Consider the following 10086-nt stretch of genomic DNA (forward strand, 5'->3'; position numbering starts at 1 on the left):
AAAGAGAAGAGTTTCTCCCTCATAAATTGCAATACTGTCAGGAATACCCCACAAAATATTCTGTGCTTGTTTACAAATCGATTGTCATCCACAAATCAGCGTGTGCTTGCATATGTTATTATTTTGGAAGAAAAGGAGACAGATAATGAGGTGTAATGGAAGAAATATGCTATGATGCTTGAAGAGAAGCAGTGACTGCAGGCAGAGTGCAGCACAGACAACATATGGTATTCATCAGAGGTGAGGAGTGTGTGCTTGGCAAAGGATCTGCCACAACTCGCTACCCCTGGACCGCAAGAGGGCCAGTATATTTTTACTTATCCAGAGAGAAATAAAAGTGAAAATAAGTTCAATTTTCCCATTAAGTTTACCCAAATATAATGATAATGTTTCACAGATAGTTGTATTGTTCTTGTGCATGCTTTGGGAGCAACTTTATGTTGTTTAAATAGATAGATAAATAAATAACAGATATTAAGTCTTAATTAATCTCTGGACATTGTGGACCTTCTCACACAGACATATACTTTACATTAGTCTACAATAATTGTGAACACATGTTCAGTTGATTTATGTTCAGTATTATTGAACAAACCCTGTTATATTTACATTATATAGCTTCATTGGAAAACACACCACATCCACACTAGAACATTGTTTTCTTCCACCAAAAATGGAGCGTTTCGAAAGTGTCTAACAGATTTTTGAATTAGGATTACAAGAAGCCTTGACCATGTCCTCACTTAAACATTTCCACTGGAAAACACATTAATTTCATTAGAGCTGAATTTAACCCCAATGAAAATAGAATATTTAGAATTGGTCTCAATAGAGCTGTTCAGGTTGTTGTACCAAAATACAGAAGCGAATTAACAGTCTTCAAGCCATGGGTTCCCTCTAGATTTCCGTATGTTTTTATAATGGTAATTTTGGATTTATGAGTAAAAATGTCTGTGGTAACATTACTTGAAGATACTTGGGTGTTTTGTTCTACAGCATAAATGATGCTCAGTAACACCCAAAACTTTGGTGTATGACTGAGGGTATTTGAAGCCACCATGTTTTGCTTCAACAAGTTGCTAGATAAGAACTATAATAGTTTTCCATTTCGTCATGCACATCCATCTACATGCTTATGGTAGTCGTAGTCCTTATTTGGCAACTTATTAACATACAGTACATTTAAAAAAAAAAAAAGCACAGTGACTCAAGTTTAAGGTATGGCTGTGTGTAATTTATGTTGTAAAACAAAACATCAGTGTATCTTCAAGTAATGTGATTTACACAGACCTTATTTTACTCATAAATTGAAAAACCTCATTATAAAAACCAATAGAAAATTCCAGAGGGAACCCATGGCAAATTAGCCATCATGGCTGAACAGCTCTATTGCCACATAATTTGGAAAAGGTTGATGCTAGGAAGCTATAATTTGTAGGAAATTCTACATGGTTTAACACTCTCTTTCGCTGACCTTTACAACAATTCCTAATTTATCATTTTAGATATGCAATAAGATTTTGTGTCTATAGCTGGCACGGAAATGTAAAGCAACACAGATGGGAAACAGGAACATAGACAACAAGCTCTTGCTATCAGTTGAATTCCACAAGAATGTGCTGTTTTTCCTTGTTAAAAAGTTTTAGTCTTAAAGAAATTAATTGTAATTTTGAAACTTATGTATAAATTCATGAACACTCACATGAGATGAGGACTCTTGTCATATCAGCTACCTTATGAAAGCTGTTTTATTCTACATGGGGCAGGGGCACCCTCATGAAGGCTGCCATATTAGATGCACATGACCAGCCAAACTCTACTCACTTAATCTCAGTAACCATCTTATTACTGGACACTTTCACTCTTGAATTACTTTAATCATGGCCGACTGTGAACAGTAAATCTCTAGAATGGAATCTTAATTTGAAAATTTTGATTTCCAATTATGCTGCATCCAAACCACTAGGTATCAGTAGATGACAAAAACACAAAAGTTACTGAGTGCATCTCGGTAGGTTGCGTCCGAAATCAAAGGTAGCTGTCTTGTTACCTCACTGCCCTATCAGCCAATGACAGCATTTGCGTACGAAGGAACCTCCAGAAACTGGTTTTGGACAGGCTACTGAGGCAGTATAATGTCACATCGTTGCTAGGATGCCAGCAACTGATTATCGCTATCTGGTGTCCACTAAAGGTAACGGGTCTGTTCATTCAGTCCAAATGAACCACAATGGTCTAATTATACAGCAAAATCAAGAGAGTATAGGCAATAACCAAATGTATATTTCAAAACTAAAATACAAAATGTCTAGCTAGAAATGGAATCAAATGTTGGAAAAAGAGGGGGGAAAAGTACTTTTTCTTCAAATTCTTTGGCCGCATTTTTTGCTTTCTTCAGCTCATCTGCTGTGGATTCGGGAGCACAGGCAGGATTGTGGAATTTAATAGGCAGTGAAGGATACATCTATGCTGCCTTCAAAAATCTATCAACTCAGTAGACAGGATCTGACACAAACATTAGATTCAGACAGCATTTTCCTGGTTTCAGACACAGGAAACACATATGCTGTGTCCCAAACGACACACTATACACCACACATTTACAAAATGTACTATGCACTCAGCTATGTAGTGTATGAATTTTCAAATTGTAATTTCATCCCAAATGAAACACTTCACCAAATCACCATAACTCTGCCCCTTCCTATGTAAGGCAAGCCGCGAGTGCTGAGTTCATGAAGTGTCCAATATTCCACACTCCATTTTGATGGTTGAAAAAGTGCATCATCCGGGTACTCCTGGTACACTTCTTTTTGTTGCATTTTCAGTGTAAACATGCTACTCGCACTACTAACACTTCAAAATCACGCAAAACAGTGCAGAAGTGTGCAGTTTGGGACACACATTTTGACCTTATTCATATTCACACTAGAGACATCTTTAATTTTCTATTTAATTTTTAATGCGAATGACAAATCACCTCAATGGGCTGTACTGCAGTTTAGTGTTTTTGGATCGTTCCAAAAGTGACTGTATACGACCATTTTAATTGTTTTGTATGTAATAATTCTATTACATTTGTCAAATAGTAAGTTAAAAAGTTATTCATTTTCTCTGATTATCTGTCAAACGTATATGATGCGATGATGTGCCAAATTGTGTTTTTGAAACCGCCTTCATGGGAAAATAAATCTCCTAATTCATTTTATGACAATTTTGTGATGGCTAAAGAAAAGTGTTTATTTCATTGTTCGAATTTGGACAAGGTATAATATAGCGTAGCTTTCGTTACAGTGGATATAGTCTGATTTGGACGCGATGTTTTAAGTCATTAAACCTATAATTTAACTCCTTGCATCCATTAAATGAGATCATCAAAAAAATTCTACTGGCACCTAGTGGTGAAAATCAAACATTACAATTCCTGGATTACACTTCATGACTACATAATAGCTTGTTATTGTTACTCAGAAATGTGTTAGTAACGTGGATGCATAAAAACTACACATATAACTACATAACTTAATGATATAAAAATATGCTGAAATCTAATCAGCTAAAATGTTGGTATTTATCGGCATATGTTGGAGCATTTAGATACACAATACATCTTCCCATATGATATCCTGGTGCTTAACTGCACATTCTGCTTGCCTTAACCCATCTATCTTATTTTCCGTGGACCAACTACAAAATGTGTTTATCTTTTAATTGCTAAATGGTAACTAGCTGTGTCTGAATGATGAATAACACTATTGAGGCCAAATTATAAGGATTGACCTCAAACACACTGTACTGTAAATCTGTGAGATGCATGATTTGCCAAACACACTACATTAATTAGAGATTCAGTGCTGCTTATCAATTTGCAGACATCCAGAGACTTTGTGTTAACCCTACACAAATGTAATTATATAGTAGAAAAAAAATGGCCACCTTTTTGCATCGGTCTGTGTTCCTGTTAAAATGCAATAACAATGTCTGCACTAAGGTCATTGAGGGAAATATTTTCATATTTGTATATGATGATCAACAAACACTGACTTGACTTTTAATAGCAATATGGTCAAATGACCATTTACAATATTTGAAACAAGGCAGTAAAACGTTTAGAAGATTGTTCTATTTGTATACTTAAGTTGACATCTTAAAGGGATAGTTCACCCAAAAATGCAAATTCGCTCATCATTTACTCTCTTATGCCATCTCAGATGTGTATGACTTTCTTTTAATTGCAGAACACAAATAAAAAAATTTTTTTAGAAGAATATCTCTGCTCTTTTGGTCCATACAACGCAAGTGAATGGGTGCCAAAATTGTGACACTTAAAAGTAATCCATAAGACTCCAGTAGTTAAACCAATGTCTTCAGAAGCAAACTTCAGTCAATTCCAAATGCAAACCCCACTTTCTTGTTATTGTTTTTGGTGATTTGCACTTTTCATGCATATCGGCCCTAACTGGGCAGTTCAAATAGTTTCTACCAAAAAAGGACTTAAATATTAATCAGTTTCTCACACCTGTCATATTACTTCTGAAGACATGGGTACTGGAGTCATAAAGATTATTTTTATGCTCCATTTATGTGCTTTTTGCAGTGTAAACATTTTGACACCCATTCACTTGCATTGTTTGGACCTACAGAGCTGAAATATTTTTTCTAAAAATCATGTGATCTGCAGAAGAAAGTCATACACATTTGGAATGGCTTGAGGTTGAGTAAATGAGAGAATTAGCATTTTTGGGTGAAATATCCCTTTAACACTGGATTTGTATTGTACAACTGTAAATCGCAGGACTAATTGTCTCCAATGGCTGGACATGTGTCTTTTCTAATCCATATCGGGCTATGCATACCTTGAGGAAGCAGAAACCACAAATCCTGCTGTGACTAAGTATTACATCTATTTGTACCATGAAGGGACATTGTCATCTTACATCAATTCATTCACATTCATTTAGCTTCCTGTTGAAAAATAAAGTAAAAAGGTTCATGCGAAAAACAAGTGTATTTGTGTGTACACATAATGAAATTGAGTTTCAATTCAAGGTTCTTTAGAAACAAACATTTAATTAATATAATCCACCTTCTCGAATTGGGGTAGGGATTTAGGCCCCCACCATAACAAGATGCTCCGAGAGTTACACGGGTCTTCAGGTCTCACATTCCAGAGACTGGTTTACTGTCAGACCTTCACTAATGTGCAAATCTACAGAAGCATTTGGTTCTGAGCAGACACCACAAGCTTTCCTAAACCAGCACATTCAGCAAACTTGTATAAAAAAAAAAAAAACACCTTCATACATCAATGATTCAAACAATAGCAGTAAAAAAATATAATCAAAACAAGTGCAATAAGTACAGTATTGATCACTTCAATTCAAACCAGACACCAATAGTTACTTTTGAAAATCAGACAACATCATTTTTGATATTGTAGAGGGAAGTTCTGTTAACATTCATTATTGAGTACAAAAATGTATTGAGGTCATGTGATTCATTTTCTGATCTATACAAATAAAGCAAACAGAGAAAGTGGGTCTTTAAATATGAAAACACAAATCTAAATTCGATCTAACTTTTCACTAAGAAATTCTTCAACGCTGTCTGTGTTCCACTTGAGGATGCTGAGTTCCTCAGCGATGTTCCCATTATCATCCAGCAGCTTTAGTACAGGGTCCGAGCCTCTCACATACTGCAAAAAATGCAAAAGAAATAGTATTTAAAATAAACTAGCCAATATTAATAGCGATGCACTTGTGACAAATCTTATTCTTGTAACATAATTTTAAAAACTATACAAAAATGTACTGTCTACATATGAATACTGTGGAACATTACAAGTTTGTGATTGTCAATGTTTCTTTGAATATTTTTTCCAATAACATGCAAAAACTCTTTACCTTGATTTGAAGACCCCTGAACAGCTTTGGCTTGTCACTCCTGACAAAAGCTAAAGGGAAATACAGCCACAAAAATTACTCAGCACAGAACAATAGAAACCGCAAACACTGTATATACAAAACAGGCATGAATAAACACTATACATAAATAAATACAGTATTTAAACTTAGCTATATAGCAATTTTCATACAGGCCACAAGTAACTGCTTAAATAAATATTAACTTTTAAGAATTAGCCAACCAAAAGCTCAACCTACCTTGGACTTGAGGGAACCTCCCCAATTTTCATCCACAGACTTCAAGGATGGCTCCTGGGTAAAGCTATCAAAGAAAACATTGACAAAATAAACATAAATCTGGAAATAAATTAAAGGGGTCGTGACATGACTGTTTATTATTTTAATATGTTCCTTGAGGTTCACTTATAATATTAGTCATGTTTTTTTTTTTTTTACCCCCCCAAAAAATAAATAATACAGAAACGCTCCTTGCTGCTTGTCCTTTAAGACTTGACATAAAAGCCCACTCTTATGATTGACTCTGCTCATGAATGACCTGCTCTCTTCTTACCATCTCACAGCTGGGGTGGGGCTACGGTAGTAATAAGGTGAAGTAGATATTAATATGTTGTTGTGGAGGCAGTCAGATGCAAATGTCTACAACAGTGTGAAATCACAAAGTGGAGAGACAGTCGTTTTGGCAGCTTGATTACAACAAATGCTCTTTTCGAAGTGAGGAGGAAGTTTTGAGTTCTAATACGGTGTGTTTTTATAGCACAATTAACTCTTATATATAAAAAGTTGGTGAGACTGAATGCTGGAAAGTAAATTATCAAGGTCCATCTTTTACTCTCCGTGACAACGAGCTTACAGCTAACTAGCCAACCATGTTGCTACTTTCATACTTTGTCAGTTGAGTGGAAGCTAATGTGTCAACGTGTATTCACCAAACTGTTTTGTTCAGGATTCGCAGTTTGGTACCCCCTTCAACCAAACAATTCCAGTTGTTGCATTTACAAAATGATTTATTTAAAAGTCTGGTTTTACACCGGAATACGATGTAACACCACTGCCACGGTTTATCTCTAGACTAGGCCGCCGTGAACCATGAGTTATTGTTTGTGACCGTTTTGTTATACATTAACAGCTAAATATTGCTGATGATGTTTTGATAAACAAGAAAACTGTACTTGAGTACAATTCAGAGGTACTTGTACTTAAGTATTACCATGGCATTTTCAATTACTTTATACTTGCACTCCACTACATTTCAGAGGGAAATATTGTACTTTTTCCAATGTTCTTAATGTATTGTAATAATGTAAAATTTTCTTTGATAAAAATATTTAAGAAAGCATATTGGTGCAAAATCGGTACACAATCCACATAGAAAAGGTCAGTTTTCATTCCAGCTCAAATTAACTGGGAATTTTCGCCATCTAAAATCGGTCTCAAAAATCCCATATCTGTTGGGCTCTATTAAGCAATATCACATAAGCAAAAGTACTGAATATCCGCATGTTGCGATTCAGCCATGGCAGCCTTTTGCCTCAGGTAATCAGATTGTTTTCATTAATACTGTAAAAGCTCTTTTGTGTATTTTTATTTTTTTTTTTTTACCAAAAATGATATTCACTGGCAGCCAAACGTTTGGAATAATGTACAGAATTTGCACTTATGGAAAGAAATTGGAACTTTTAATTCACCAAAGTGACATTCAACCGGATCACAATATATAGTCAAGACATTAATAATGTGAAAACTTAAACTACTTCAAAGAGTTATCATAAAAAAATCCTCCACATGCAGCAATGACAGCTTTGCATATCGTTGGCATTCTAGCTGTCAGTTTGTCCAGATACTCAGGTGACATTTCACCCCACACTTCCTGTAGCACTTGCCATAGATGTGGCTGTCTTGTCGGGCACTTCTCACGCACCTTACAGTCTCGCTGATCCCACAAAAGCTCAATGGGGTTAAGATCATAACACTCTTTTCCAATTATCTGTTGTACAATGTCTGTGTTTCTTTGCCCACTCTAACCTTTTCTTTTTTTTTTTCTGTTTCAAAGAAATCGTCAATAGGCAGCTTTATTAAAAGGAGAGAGTTTTTTTTGTGAGTTAAAGATGGATCGAAGTGAATAAAAAATGTACTGAAACAAAATATGTTATTGATTTGTTTTGGCTAGTTTGTTTGTACATTTACTTTAGGTGTTATACTGCAGAAGAAAACATTGTTATCGGAGAATGTTCAATATAATATAATAAAAATTCAAATGTTTTAAAATATAAAAAAATCCTTTAAAATATATATATATTTTAAGCAGCATAAAATATTGCAGTTTTCAGAGAATATATCTAGAGTATAAGTATTTTTAGTCTTTGCACCATCGATAATCGTTTTCATGATCGATCATTGCTGCCACGTCCCGAGTACCTGAGCCCATCCCTATGAGGTACAGGGGCTGGTATAGTATCAAAGCTAACATTTTGATATCGGAGCAACCCTACCTTCTTGGACTCCAGTTGAGCCTCCTCTTGGCAGCATTGTCTGCAGGGTAGGTCTAACTGCCCCAGGCTGAACTGACCTAGGAGATGACAGGAGCTACACAGAAGATTACTGGAGTAGCCCAGTTCCCTGCATGCCTCTGAAGACAGCTCTGCTCCATAGGCTGCCAGCTGTGAAGTAGATATGTCGGGCACATTTTAAACACTGTACACCAAACAAATTGACATTTTTAAACAATTTGCAGTTTTCCTTTACGTCAACAGCTCAAGCGTGTTTGAAATTATCAGCTGTTCGTTGACGGCGTCTTTGGTATTGCATTCAAGGGTCGTTAAAACCAAAGGAAAACGGCAAAAGGATAAATAACAGGTGCGACAATTTGCCAGGAACCCCCATTTTTGGCTACAGCTATGATAACAAAAGTGTGCTGTGACCAGCAGCTTCCTAGTTACCACCAGAATTCCGTATACCCCAAGAAAACATACAAACTTGCAGTTGTCTTAACAAAAAAGAATAAGATTACATTATTAAAACGATAATTTCGGTCTAGTTATATTCTGTCCAATTTGCAGGTAAAGTACATGAAAGGCATTATTTGCACAATAGCCACGTCATGAGCTAACATTCGCGCCATGGTTATCCAGTCTCATAAACTTTATTAATTCAGAGTTTCCGTGTGAATTTCTTGTCACTGTTGGGTACCGACTAATTTATAGTGTTTATTCACCTACCGTTTGTAATAACGGCAGTAACCACAGCAAGTATACTTCCCCCGCCATGAGCGTTTCTCTTTTCCTCGCTTTGATTTGAATCGGAAGTGCGTCACAAACATCGGCTGCAGTTTTCTTTTATAATACAAGTCTTTTTCAATCCAAAATGAAGATTTTTGGAACTTAAAAAAAAAAATTATTAAATGTTGGTCATTGCTCAGTAAGTCTTAATTTCACAAATAAGGATGGTTGTCTAACTATAAATAAATGTTTGAATATAAAAAAAATATATATTTCTTTTAAATATGAGAATTAGCGATTCCTGATTCGAAAAAGTCACTCTTTCAAGTCGGTTCTTTTCAAAGTTCTCCATCGGGTTTGCATACTGGTCTGAATCGGTTCGCGATTCACTTAGAATCAATCGGACGCCCCACGCACCCAAATACCACTCAAATCCTAACATATTAGGATTTTTTATATATATATATATATATATATACCCCTGTAGCAAACCTAACACATATACTACCAAACACAAACTGATACATTTTATTGGATATTGTAAAATAAGGAAAAGCACAAAACACACCCATATAATTTTTGAAGCTCTTAAAATGTATTTTCCTTGTTTATTTTGTTTTGGTGGATATTGTTGTGAATGTTACAATGGCACATTGTAAAGATTGATTGTGCTTGTATGTTATTCCTCAATGTTCAAGAAAATGAATAAAAGTATTTTAGTAATGTATATACCGTCATCTCTCACCCTTTTGATATAAAAGGTCTGCATTGACATGTGTCTCTCAATGTGATTTTGCTGTTTTATGGTCATTTAACGCATTTGATTGTTCATACTTGAGTGACGTGAGAACATCTCCAGTCACAGAACGACAGCTGAGCGTCTTACGTCACAGCTAGTGAATGCGCATGCGCATTGACACAACGTGACTATACTGCCCAGGATTTAA

At 35.5% G+C, this 10086-nt stretch overlaps 1 pseudogene; it reads right to left on the bottom strand.

Moving 5' to 3' along the window:
- Positions 1–4020: 4020 nt before the first annotated feature.
- Positions 4021–9226, bottom strand: LOC127644966 (selenoprotein F-like; annotated as a pseudogene).
- Between the last annotated feature and the right edge of the window lie 860 nt (positions 9227–10086).

Source organism: Xyrauchen texanus, chromosome 6 (genome assembly GCF_025860055.1).
Source record: "Xyrauchen texanus isolate HMW12.3.18 chromosome 6, RBS_HiC_50CHRs, whole genome shotgun sequence".
Lineage (NCBI taxonomy): Eukaryota > Metazoa > Chordata > Actinopteri > Cypriniformes > Catostomidae > Xyrauchen > Xyrauchen texanus.